General features: G+C 43.2%; 1 protein-coding gene across 1 annotated transcript in view; it reads right to left on the bottom strand.

Annotated features, from left to right (window-relative positions):
* Window positions 1-10,744: 10,744 nt before the first annotated feature.
* Window positions 10,745-14,165, bottom strand: part of ZNF185 (zinc finger protein 185 with LIM domain) — a 150,285-nt gene continuing 146,864 nt past the window's right edge. The window contains exon 32 of the mRNA XM_038748610.1: window positions 10,745-12,414. The gene's annotated coding sequence lies outside the window, so the exon portion shown is untranslated. The remainder of the gene's footprint in view (window positions 12,415-14,165) is intronic.

The following is a 14,165-nucleotide window of genomic DNA, read 5'->3' as shown; positions in this document are numbered from 1 at the left end:
CCACTGAAGGGAAGATGGCTATTATCAGCTCAGCTGCCTGAAACTGCACATTCTCTGATTGTTTTCCAAGTCCTGGGTAGTCAGTGAATTCATGCGCATGACTTAAATTATCCACCCACTGCCCCTTTGGCTTGTCAGCCAGGGCCAGAAGGACAGAAAAGCAGGAGACTGGAAGGTGGGCAGAGAGGGAAGGAGAGAGGGAAAAGCCTAGAAGGATACGGGGAAGGCCAGGAAGGAGATGAGGGGAGGGAATGCATGGGCAGATCCTTTTTCTACTCCTTGCCTACGGAACTAAAATGGCTAATGAGGGCTGGGAATGCACTGAGAGAAAGCCGACACTGTGGGGAGATCCTTGCCTCAGGCAAAATGATTATACTCCATCATTCAGGCGTTTTTAATGGCATTTTTAAGCACTTACTACATCCCAGTCACTGTACTAAGCGGTAATAATAATAATAATAATAATAATGTTGGCATTTATTAAGCGCTTACTATGTGCCAAGCACTGTTCTAAGCGCTGGGGTAGATACAAGGGAATCAGGTTGTCCCACGTGGGGCTCACAGTCTTCATCCCCATTTTACAGAGGAGGGAACTGAGGCCCAGAGAAGTGAAGCGACTTGCCCAAAGTCGCACAGCTGACAAGTGGCAGAGCCGGGATTTGAACCCATGACCTCTGACTCCAAAGCCCAGGCTCTTTCCACTGAGCCACGCTGTTTGAACACAGTAGCGGTCCCACATGAGGTTCACAGTTCTAATCCCCATTTTACAGATGAGGTAATTGAGACCCAGAGAAGTTAAAGGTCACACAGTAGGCAAGTGGAACCCATGTGTACTAGTTCTCATTACAAGCAATTTTCCTCTTTGAACAAATCAATTTCTACTTTTCATGGAGAAATAGACCACGTACACCATCCCAGGATCAGGAATAAATCCTATAAAACATTTAGAACAATGCACCCAGGTATCTTTGGGCCTGTAAGGACATTTCCTCATGACGCTTTTAAATAGAGCAACACACATTCCAGTTTCTTTATATCACACGTCAGACTGCCCTTGAAATCCTATATGAGTCAAAGGAGAAAAATCGGTGCTACCAAATTGGCATATTTAATGACAGGAAACTCATGTTTCTACATCAGTGTTTGACAGGTGCTGCTAATGGATCCCCAGGGCCTTCCCTTATCAGTTTACGTTCTTGAATGTTCTATTTTAGCTTTCTCCCCTTACTTTTGGCAATTATCCTGCCTGCTCTCTCCTTTCCAGCAAGCTCACTTATGCCATGATCCCCAACACCTGATCCTCTCGAAATCATCTCTCGCCTTTAACTCTCACTATCCCCCCAGGTTTGGAACGGTCTTCCTTTCCTCCCTTGAAAATCTGGATCACTTCCCCCAATTTCTCAAAGCACCGTTCAAATCTCTCCTCCCCCAAGAAGCCTTCCTTCACTGGGCTTATGGAGATAGAAAAGTCACAGCCCAAACAATCTATCTTACTGCATAACTCTTTCACCTTTTATAGAATTACGGTACTTGTGAAGTGCTTACTATGTGCCAAGCATTGCTCTAGGTGCCGGGGTAGATAAAAGTTAATCAGGTTTAGCACAGTCCCTGTCCCACATGGGGCTCACCCTCTTATCCCCATTTTACAGGTGATGTAACAGAGGCCCAAAGAAGTGAAGTGGTTTGTCCAAGATCACAGAACAGACGTGTGGCAGAGCTGGGATTAGAACCCATGTCCTTCTGACTTCCAAGTTCATGCTCTATCGACTAAGCCAGGCTGCTTTTCTACCTCAATCAATCACTGTATTTATTGAGTGCTTACTGGGTACAGGACACTGTACTAAGTGCTTAGGAGGGAACGACTGTGAGCCCACTGTTGGGTAGGGACCGTCTCTATATGTTGCCAACTTGTACTTCCCAAGCGCTTAGTACAGTGCTCTGCACACAGTAAGTGCTCAATAAATACGATTGAATGAATGAATGAATGAATGAATGGCACAACACTATAACAGACACATTCCCTGCCCACAACGAGCTTACAGTCTAGAGGACTGGTTTCTATCTGGTTTTGTGCATGTCGAGTTATCCTGTCATTTAGAATGTAAGATTCCTCAAGGATTTAGCATGTTCTGTCACCTCCCCCCCTTACCTCATAGAGCATAACGGAATGTTACTATAGATCAATAAATGATGAGGAAAAGATGATTTTTCAGTTCAAGGGCTTTCTTTGAGTGTGGTAAGAACCAGGTACAGTCAACTGCAGCCCCCCCCCAAAAAAATAGGAAATCCTGATGGTGATGGAGAGTGATTGTCCGACTTTTCAAAACAAATGTCACTTTCAAAACCCTCATTCTACTTGAATCACCTTGTAGTAGATATTATGTTTCCCCTCTTCTTTCATCACTCATTCAGCGTAGGGAAGCAGCGTGGCCTAATGGAAAGAACACAGACTTGGGAGTCAAAAGACTTGGGTTCTACTTCTGGCTCTGCCACTTAATAGTGTGGCGCAATGGAAAGAGCCCGGGCTTTGGAGTCAGAGGTCATGGATTCAAATCCCGGCTCTGCCAGTTGTCAGCTGGGCGACTTTGGGCAAGTCACTTCACTTCTCTTCACCTCAGATACCTCATCTGTAAAATGGGGATGAAGACTGTGAGCCTGCCGTGGGACAACCTGATCACCTTGTAACCTCCCCAGTGCTTAGAACAGTGCCTTGCACATAGTAAGTGCTTAATAAATACCATTATTATTATTATTATTATTATTATTATTATTATTATCTGCTGTGTGACCTTGGGCAAATCACTTAACTTCTCGGGGCCTTAGTTCCCTCAGCTACAAAATGGGGATTCAGTACCTTTACTCCCTCCTACTTAGACTGTGAGCCCCATGTGGGATCTGATTATCTTGTATTTACCCCAGCGCCTAGTACAGTGCTTGGTGCAGAGTAAGCACTTACTGTGGGGGTTCCCCAAGGTTCAGTGCTTGGTCTCCTTCTGTTCTCAATCTACACTCACTCCCTTGGTGACCTCATTCGCTCCCACGGCTTCAACTATCATCTCTACGCTGATGACACCCAGATCTACATCTCTGCCCCTGCTCTCTCCCCCTCCCTCCAGGCTCGCATCTCCTCCTGCCTTCAGGACATCTCCATCTGGATGTCCGCCCGCCACCTAAAGCTCAACATGTCGAAGACCGAGCTCCTTGTCTTCCCTCCCAAACCTTGTCTTCTCCCTGACTTTCCCATCTCTGTTGACGGCACTACCATCCTTCCCGTCTCACAAGCCCGCAACCTTGGTGTCATCCTCGACTCTGCTCTCTCATTCACCCCTCACATCCAAGCCGTCACCAAAACCTGCTGGTCTCAGCTCCGCAACATTGCCAAGATCCGCCCTTTCCTCTCCATCCAAACCTCTACCCTGCTCATTCAAGCTCTCATCCTATCCCGTCTGGACTACTGCACTAGCCTTCTCTCTGATCTCCCATCCTCGTGTCTCTCTCCACTTCAATCCATACTTCATGATGCTGCCCGGATTATCTTTGTCCAGAAACGCTCTGGGCATATTACTCCCCTCCTCAAAAATCTCCAGTGGCTACCAATCAATCTGCGCATCAGGCAGAAACTCCTCACCCTGGGCTTCAAGGCTGTCCATCACCTCGCCCCCTCCTACCTCACCTCCCTTCTCTCCTTCTACTGCCCAGCCCGCACCCTCCGCTCCTCCACCGCTAATCTCCTCACCATACCTCGTTCTCGCCTGTCCCGCCGTCGACCCCCGGCCCACGTCATCCCCCGGGCCTGGAATGCCCTCCCTCTGCCCCTCCGCCAAGCTAGCTCTCTTCCTCCCTTCAAGGCCCTGCTGAGAGCTCACCTCCTCCAGGAGGCCTTCCCAGACTGAGCCCCTTCCTTCCTCTCCCCCTCGTCCCCCTCTCCATCCCCCCATCTTACCTCCTTCCCTTCCCCACAGCACCTGTATATATGTATATATGGCTGTACATATTTATTACTCTATTTATTTATTTATTTATTTATTTATTTATTTTACTTGTACATTTCTATCCTATTTATTTTATTTTGTTGGTATGTTTGGTTCTGTTCTCTGTCTCCCCCTTTTAGACTGTGAGCCCACTGTTGGGTAGGGACTGTCTCTATGTGTTGCCAATTTGTACTTCCCAAGCGCTTAGTACAGTGCTCTGCACATAGTAAGCGCTCAATAAATACGATTGATTGATTGATTGAAAATACCACAGTTTGGTTTTTTATTTTGCTCTTCAAATAATCTCATTGGTTGGGGAAAAACTCACTCCTTCTTTCATGTCTATTAACAGGGTTAGCCTTCCTGTTGTTTCCCTAAATTTCCTTCTGGCGTCACAACCCATCCAAACTCCTAGTTTCTTTATTCAAAAAACCCTAGTAGCCTCTCCGTGGTCAGGGCAGACTCCAGGGGCCTGTGGTTTTGCCCTGAGAAAGCCAATGATTTCAAAGAAAACTCTAGAAAAATATCTTATAAGCCATGCAGCTAAACACTAGTTAAAACTAACCTGGAGTTTGGGGAAACCACACGGATTCCATCAGATAGAATAGGATTTTAAATCACGACTTCAAAGCGATTTTAAATATGGACTGGCAGATGTACATCAAGTTAACCACTTTTAAACTATCATTACTTTTTTCATCACGGTTAAAATTGGCATAGGGGCAAAACTGTTTTTTTAAGCGCACCCACCCCGAAATGATTGTAATGATCCAAAGGTCATTTTTCCAATAACAGTTCCTTTGGTCATTTCCTGGGTGTGTCTTATTATTTGTCCTTGCAGAGGCACTAAGAATACCAGAGGTTGGTTACTTAACTATTTTTAGGCTAGACTGTAGAGAGATTTCCATTTTCCACTTCGGTGGGAGGAATTGATTGGAGAAAGAGAGATAAATTGCTCTCAAAGGCTTTACTTAACTCTTTGGCAAGAGCCATAGCTAAGTTGGACTCCTCCTCTTTGAGTCAGGGCAAGACCCTTTCGCATATACCATACAAACAACTATAGAAACAAACATTTGGGGAAAAAATGACCAATCATCTAACCAGATATGAGAGCTGAAACATTCATTTCCATTCCTAAATCTAGTGTCAAAAGGATGCCATCAAACAGATATCACATTTGTAGGTGATGTTGAATTGGGTGGCCAGCCCTTTGAAAATCGGAATGAAATTCAGAGGCTCCTAGACAAATTGGAAAAATGGTCTTACAAAACAAGTTGAAATTCAATCGGGATAAGTGCAATATTATCCACTTAGGGATGGAAAAAATGCAACATAAATGTAAGCTGAGATTAGGCTCAAGTTCAACAACAAAAGATCTGGGGGTTCGTAGGGCAGCAGAGAAGCAGTGTGGCTCAGTGGAAAAAGCCCAGGCTTTGGAGTCAGAGGCCTTGGGTTCAAATCCCTGCTCCACCAATTGTCAACTGTGTGACTTTGGGCAAGTTACTTAACTTCTCTGTGTCCCAGTTACCTCATCTGTAAAATGGGGATTAAGACTGTGAGCCCCTGTGGGACAACCTGATCACCTTGTTACCTCCCCAGTGCTTAGAATAGTGCTTTGCACATAGTGAGTGCTTAATAAATGCCATCATTATCATTATTATTATTATTAGAGTACTTAAAGTATGTCGTGTGTGTGTGTGTGTGTATGAGTGTGGAAATGGGGAAGGGGTAGTGGTGTATATCATTGCGTTTGGGGAAATCAGATGACCCTTTGTTTAATAAGATGAATAAAGGAACTTTGATGAATTTTATCCTGTTCAGCTACTGATCTGATGCCTCTTTGCTTGTTTTGATGTCTGTCTTCCCCCTTTTAGACTGTAAGCCCATTGTGGGCAGGGATTGTCTCTGTTGCTGAATTGTACTTCCCAAGTGTGAGAAGCAGCGTGGCTCAGTGGAAAGAGCCCAGGCTTTGGAGTCAGAGGTCATGGGTTCAAATCCCAACTCCACCTCTTATCAGCTGTGTGACTTTGGGTAAGTCACTTAACTTCTCTGTGCCTCAGTTACCTCATCTGTAAAATGTGGATGAAGACTGTGAGCCCCCCGTGGAACAACCTGATCACCTTGTTACCTCCCCAGCACTTAGAACAGTGCTTTGTACATAGTAAGCACTTAATAAATGCCATTATTATTATTATTATTATTATTATTATTATTATTACAGTGCTCTGCACTCAGTAAGTGCTCAATAAATATGATTGAATGAATAAAACCTAGCATAAAACACCCAGAAAAGCCTCTCTTAACTCCTGATTCTCTCCCCACAGGTCTCAGGCCTCTGGCGCAAAACACTATAAGCTCATTACGGGCAGGGAATATATCCGCTAATTCTCTTGTATGGGTCTCTCTTAAGTGCTTAGAACAGTGCTCTCCCCCTTCTAGACTGTGAGCCCGCTGTTGGGTAGGGACCGTCGCTATATGTTGCCAACTTGTACTTCCCAAGCGCTTAGTACAGTGCTCTGCGCACAGTAAGCGCTGAAAAAATACGATTGAATGAATGAATGAATGAAATGCTCCGCACATAGTAAGCGCTTAATAAATATCACTGATTGATCGACTAGGTGCACAAAGTAAAAGAATCAAGATGTGAATATCTGGGTACTTCTGCTTATCAGCACACAAAACCAAGGGCAGATTGAATATATGCCATGATGATGTTTGTGAAAGAGGGGAAGAGTTGGCTGTATCTGGGACATCCCTTCTTAGACAAAGAGCCCCAAGTGGGACAGGGACTATGTCCAACCTGATTATCAATCAATCAATCGTATTTATTGAGCGCTTACTGTGTGCAGAGCACTGTACTAAGCGTTTGGGAAGTACAAGTTGGCAACATATAGAGACAGTCCCTACCCAACAGTGCGCTCACAGTCTAGAAGATTATCTTGTATCTACCCCAGTGCTGGGCACAGAGTAAGCACTTAATACAATAATAATAATATTAATAATTTTGGGGGCCTCACTGCCAATGAAATTCGAAGCTCAATCAATCAGTGGTATTTATTGGTTGCTTACTGGGGGCAGAGCACTGACCTAAGTGCTTGGCAGAGTACAATAAAGCCGAGTTGGTTCCCTGCCCATAAGGAAGTTACAGTGTAAAAGAAGCAGATTATTATTCTTGGAAACCTGGCTCTCGACTCAACAAATAATCCGTAGTGAATCTCATTTTGAGGATGGGGCTGGCTGTGGGGCAGGGCATCCTTCAGGCTCAAGGTTGATAATAATAATAATTATAAGAATTATGCTACTTGGTAAGTGCTTACTATGTGCCAAGCACTGTTCTAAGCACTGGGGTAGATACAAGTTAATTGGACGGGACACAATTCCTGTCCTACAAGGGGTCTTGGTCCCCATTTTACAGATGAGGTAACTCTATTTATTTATTTATTTTACTTGTACATATCTATTCTATTTATTTTATTTTGTTAATATGTTTTGTTCTCTGTCTCCCCCTTCGAGACTGTGAGCCCACTGTTGGGTAGGGACTGTCCCTATATGTTGCCAACTTGTACTTCCCAAGCGCTTAGTACAGTGCTCCGCACACAGTAAGCGCTCAATAAATACGATTGATTGATTGATTGATTGAGGCCCAGAGAAGTGAAGTAACTTACCCAAGGTCGCACAGCAGACAAGTGGCAGAGGCAGGATTAGAACCCAGCTCCTTTTGATTCCCAGGCCCAGGCTCTCATGTTCTTATTTTAAAGTGCACCAAGATCTTAAGGCTTCTCCGCAGTGGTATATAATCACAGCCTGATTATTTTTTCCCTAATATTTTGGAATAAAATAGAAGTGTGATATGTCCAGTTCTGTTCAACATATTCTATTTTGCCATGTCGGACAACGCTACAAGGGACCAGGAAACCGGTTTACAAATATATTTCTGAACTACTGAAGAAGCTCTTAGAACAGTGCTTTGCACATAGTAAGCGCTTAATAAATGCCATTATTATTATTATTATGAAGGTTTCTAACTCAGCAGTATTCTAGCTTCAATATCAAACAATGTGAAAAGCAGTGTGGCCTTGTGGCTAGTACACAGGCCTGGGCATTGTGGGCGGGGAATGTATCTGCTTATTGTTGTAACGTACTCTCTCAAGCACTTAGTACAGTGCTCTGCACACAGTAAGTGCTCAATAAATAGGTTTGAATGAATGAATCAGGAGGACCTGAGTTCTAATTCTGGACCCTCCACTTGTCTGCTGCGTGACCTTGGGCAAGTCCCTTCACTTCGTGCCTCGGTTCCCTCATCTGTAAAATCAATCAATCGTATTTATTGAGCGACTGTTTGTAAAATGAGGATTAAGACTGTGAGTCCCATGTGGGACATGGACTGTGCCCAACCTGATCACCTTGCATCTATCTCAATGCTTAGGACAGCGTCTATCACATAGTAAATGCTTAATAAAGGCCATTAAAATAAATGAAACTCTGAGGTGCTGATTTGGGAAGAGGCATATGCTGATGGCTATGCTCTGTGGTCACAATATACTAGGAGATGTGTACAAATGATTATGAATCTTTTCACAGAGCCTGCACAGGATTATGATCTGACCAAGGTTATGTGCCAACCTTCACCCGGGAAATGCTACATTTAATCAAACGTTTCCTTTAGCGGAACAGAGTTCAATGGTGCTGCAAAATTCCGTTACCTAAGCAGTTCTCTATCCATTCATTTATGGTTAAATAAATAAGTAGAACATCAAATGGAGAAGCCCAGCGTGAACTCCGGGAGATTAACACTTTGGTGAAACCCTGGAGAATCAAACTCTAAACCAAAGGAAGTCTATAAAACTGGGAGAATCTGACCTTTTTTTTCTGGCTAGGAGACTTGGAATTTTAAGAGAAGGAGCCTCAATTTTTGGGAGCCATTTGATCAGTGAGCACCTCCTAACAGGATCACCCAGAAGAAGGTCTAAGAGAGAATTAATATTGTAAGTCAACTTCCGTGGGCCAGACAAGTGAGAATGGAGAGATGCTAATCAATCAATCAATCAATCGTATTTATTGAGCGCTTACTATGTGCAGAGCACTGTACTATGCTATGTGGTGAATGAACACAGAACGGTGCAAGAAGTGTTGCAGAGCCAACGTTTAGAGACCTAGTAGCAGCTTGGCAGTCAGAGGTCATGGGTTCAAATCCCAACTCTGCCACTTGTCAGCTGTGTGACTTTGGGCCAGTCACAACTTCTCTGTGCCTCAGTTACCGCTTCTGTAAAATGGGGATTGTGAGCCCCACGTGGGCCAACCTGATCACCTTGCATCCCCCCCCCAGCGCTTAGAACAGTGCTTAACAAATACCATTATTATTATCATTATAGGCTAGCCCTGAATAACACGATATAGCAGCAGGCCTTTGAGAGACAAGTGCTTGGCATGTGGCAATCTGGAGAGAGATTTTTTTTCCATAAACAAAGGCTTCAGAAAGTTTGGGATACCCTGAGGTATTGCTAAAACAATTAGAAGTACCGCGAAATACATTAGTGCAGGAAAAAGTAATCTCCTTTACAGAGAACGGAGCCCAGAATGCACACGGAATGGGACAGAACGTGGGTTATTTTAGCCACTTCTACAAGCTTAGGTAGAATTTCACCATCAGTAGCTTAGTTTTCACATACAAAGAAAAACAGTGTGTCCTAGAAGAAAGGGCACGGGCCTGGGAGACATAGAACACGGGTTCTCATATGAGCCCCACCGCATACTTGCTGTGTGACCCAAGGCAAGTCACTTAACATCTCTGCAAAATCCTCTCCCCTTCCTTCCCCTCCCCACAGCACCTGTATATATGTATATATATTTGTGCATATTTATGACTCTTTATTTTACTTGTACATATTTATTCTATTTATTTTATTTTGTTAATATGTTTTGTTTTGTTGTCTGTCTCCCCCTTCTAGACTGTGAGCCCGCTGTTGGGTAGGGACCATCTCTATATGTTGTCAACTTGTACTTCCCAAGTGCTTAGTACAGTGCTCTGCACACAGTAAGCGCTCAATAAATACGATTGGATGAATGAATGAATGAATGAATGAATGAATGAATGAATGAATGAATGAATGAATGAAAGATCCAATACCCGTTCTCCCTCCATCTCAAACCATGAGCCCCATACGGGACCAGATTATCTTGTAACTGCTCCAGCACTTAGTACAGTGCTTGGCATAGAGTATTTAACACATACCACAATTTTAATTTTCAGTGTTTTTGTCTTCGAGACTCATTTTTCAAAAAGTTACAGAATTGTTCAGATGGAGATCCTCCCAACCAATTTTCTCAGACTCTAACAAGGTCATCTTGGTTACATTTCTTTCACTCTCAAGGTAAAAGATGGCGATATCTCTAACCCCTTTTAGGCTGAGTATCCATATTAGAAGTGTAAAAAGAACATTAGTGTACATGTATGTTGCACATTGTTGGCATTAAAATCCCATCATTCCCTTTAGTTACATATTTTCTTCTCCCGGTGTTTTTTTTAATGGTATTTGTTATGTGCTTTCTTTGTTCCAGGCAATGTTCTAAGCCCTGAGGTAGAAGCAAGGTAATCAGGTTGGAAACAGTCCATGTCCCATGTGGGGCTCGCAGTCTCAATCCCCATTTTACAGACGAGATAACTGAGGCCCAGAGAAGTTAAGTGACTTGCCCGAGGTGTGATGCTTCACATAGCATGTAAGCACTTTTTTGAGGGAAATGGCTTCAACCATCAAGGGAAATAAAATCAAACAGCCCATCACACCATTTTATTCCACTTATAAACAAAAGCATGTTAATACTTTGACACAGGACTACTGATTACATGAAATGGTTTAATCATAATTGTAATTGTACTCATGTTTGTAGGTTAAACTACTACAGCTGAAAAACAGAGCAATGAAGTAAAAATTTAGTGCAGCCCGACCTGCTAATTAAAATTTTGAAAAATGTTATTCTAATCTAAAGATAACGGAATCTATTGATGCATTTAAGGAACTTCTGGTCTTCAAACTTGCAGCTTAGATACGAGTGTCCCGCATAGTCGGACTTTTACAAATCTTTTTTGGCTCTGAAATAGGGAGGTAATTTGGAACCTACCGAGATGTATTTCAACTATTTCTTACTAGGGGTCCCTAATAACCCGTCCATTAAACCTTTCTAGATTTTTCATTTTAGGTCCCTATATTCTCCTGGAATGATGACTCTCTGAACTGAATTAGGATGCATCTCTGCCACGGCCCTCATTTGAAATTGAACACACTCTGATCCAAAGGGATACCTTAATATTCAGTGTAAATTTGGGGCACGAAGCAAATTAAGCTTCCCTGAAGATTATCCACTCCACAGTTGAACGGCAGAAAGCTGAAGCTTCCTGTTTTAAGAATAGCCTTGCTATTTCAAAGACAAAATGGTCATGGCTTTCTGTAAACAGCATTCTCTGCCACTGTTAGAGCTGAGAAACGTGATTATTAGTCATTCTCTTCTGCTGATATTAATGTTTGCATTGAGGTTTTCCTTTCTACGCTTTCTGAATACAGTCTACATTTGACATATCGGGGGTTGGCTTTTTTCTAATGTCAACTAGAGACAAAATGATAGACTTTGCCTACATCTATCAAGGTGGTAATTTAAAGCAGAATGACTTCACTGGGCCAACACTTTCATCAGGCAAGTTTTTAAAAATCCCATTACAAATTCACAAACAGCAGGCGCAGACACCATACATCCCTTCAGTAATCAGCTCTCTGGGAGTCGCTGCTTAAAATTCTGGGTACAGCTTTTCGGGATGCAGAGAAATCATGCACGGAAGAGATTCTGATCCAGTGTGAGGTGGAAAGGAGAGTACTGAAATCAGCCACCCGATTTGATTAAAGTCAAGCTAGGAATATTTCAGAAAAACCACAGAGAGCAGGCAAGAGGGAGATTGTTGCTCATTATAATGGGCATTTGCAAGGATTAGTGGGCAAAATTTGCCGTTCGGTTTTAGGCCTGTGTTCTTTCTGCGGTTTATTGATTCATAAAGAATCCTTGTCCACTTGCCTTTCGATCGGCCTTTCTGACTTTCAAGGTTCTTCCATACCAAGAACTGCAGGCCGATTTCATTCATCTGTCAATTCCTGGGAGATGACAGTACCCCTTAAAAAAAATCCCACTGAGCCATACTTAATATGCAAAGAAAATCCTAACTCATTAGAAAGCTGAAGACAAACTTAAGAATGTTTTCTCTTATATGTAAAGATGAATAGTCTTATTAACGCTATGACTCCTGGCTAAGATAACTGGATGACAAAAAGATTCCTTTTGATGAAAGGGTGAGGTATAAATAAATCAGAGGAGGGGAAGAGGGGCAGTTTGGTGAATATGGCGTGATCAGGAATGGCGTAACAGCATCTGAAGTCATCCGGCCGGTGATCCTCTGAGTCTGGTGAAAACGAAAAGAAAACAAAAATTCGCTGAGATCTGAAGTGGAAGTCGGTGTAGCAAAAAGCTGCTTTATAGACCCAAGTGACACAGGTGGCTAAGTGAGAGAATGGGGAGGTGAAAGCGGGTCGACAGTCCATCTAAAATGATAGAGTGAGCAATCAGGAAATAAATGGAGGTGTGTCTTTTTATGGTCCTCGTTAAGCACTTACTAGTCATTCATTCATTCAATCGTATTTATTGAGCACTTACTGTGTGCAGAGCACTGTACTAAGCACTTGGAAAGTACAGTTCAGATAGAGACAATCCCTACTATGCATCAAACACTGTTTTGAGTGCTGGGATAGATGCAAGTTAATCACGTCAGACACAGTCCCTGCCCCACCTGGGGCTCACACTTTAAGCAGGAGGGAGAACAGGTACTGAATCCCCATTTTAATTTTTTAATTTTTAATTTTTAATCCCCATTTAATCCCCAGAGAAGCAGCATGACTCGGTGGAAAGAGCACAGGCTTGGGAGTCAGAGGTCATGGGTTCGAATCCCGGCTCCGCCACTTGTCAGCTGTGTGACCTTGGGCAAGGCACTTAACTTCTCTGGGCCTCAGTTCCCTCATCTGTAAAATGGGGATTAAGACTGTGAGCCCCACGTGGGACAACCTGATTACTTTGTATCCCCAAGTGCTTAGAACAGTGCTTTGCACAGAGTAAGCGCTTAACAAATACCATCATCATCATCATCATTTTTCAGCTGAAGAAACTGAGGCACAGAGAAGCTAGTGACTTGAGAAAGGTCACACGGCAAGCAGATGGCAGATCTTAGAATTAGAATTCAGTTTCTTTGACTCTCAGGCTCATGCTGAGAGTGTGTGTGTGTTCGCGTGTATACACATTTGTATGTCAGAAATAGGTTTTTTAAGGCATTAAGTACTTGCTGTGTTCCAGGCACTGTGCTACGGGTTGGAGTAGATAATCAAGTTGAAAGTAATCCACGTCCCACAAGGGGCTTTCAGTGGCGTGGCTCAGTGGAAAGAGCCCGGGCTTTGGAGTCAGAGGTCATGGGTTCAAATCCTGGCTCAGCCAATTGTCAGCTGTGTGACTTTGGGCAAGTCACATAACTTTTCTGGGCCTCAGTTCCCTCATCTGTAAAATGGGGATGAAGACTGTGAGCCCCCCGTGGGACAACCTGATCACCTTGTATCTATCCCAGCGCTTAGAACAGTGCTTTGCACAGAGTAAGTGCTTAACAAATACCATCATTATTATTATTCAACCCCATTTTACAAATGGAGTAACTGAGAGTCAGAGAAGTGAAGTGACTTGCCCAAAGTCATATAGCAGACAAGTGGCATAAAAATTATATTACTTTTGTGGCCTTTCTGTGTTAAATTTGCCAATAATAATAACAATAATGGTATTTGTTATGCTCCTACTATTTGCCAAGCACTGTGCTAAGCCCTGGGGTAGATTGTATTCTCCCAAGTGCTTAGTACCATGCTTATAAAGTAAGTGCTCAGTAAATACGATTGAATGAATAATAGATAATCAGGTTGGACACAGTCTCTGTCCCACAAGGGGCTTTTGGTTAAAGTGGGAAAGAGAAAGGATACTGAATCCCCATTTAACAGATAAGGAAAATGAGGTACAGAGAAGTTACTCAACGTCACATAGCAGACAAATGGCGGAACCGGAATTAGAACCCAGTTCCACAGACCTATGCTCTCTCCGCTAGGCCATACTTGTTTTTATGATATT

Source organism: Tachyglossus aculeatus, chromosome 6 (assembly GCF_015852505.1).
Source record: "Tachyglossus aculeatus isolate mTacAcu1 chromosome 6, mTacAcu1.pri, whole genome shotgun sequence".
Classification (NCBI taxonomy): Eukaryota; Metazoa; Chordata; class Mammalia; order Monotremata; family Tachyglossidae; genus Tachyglossus; species Tachyglossus aculeatus.
The sequence above is the reverse complement of the archived record's forward strand: the minus strand, read 5'-3'. Positions and strand labels throughout refer to the sequence as shown.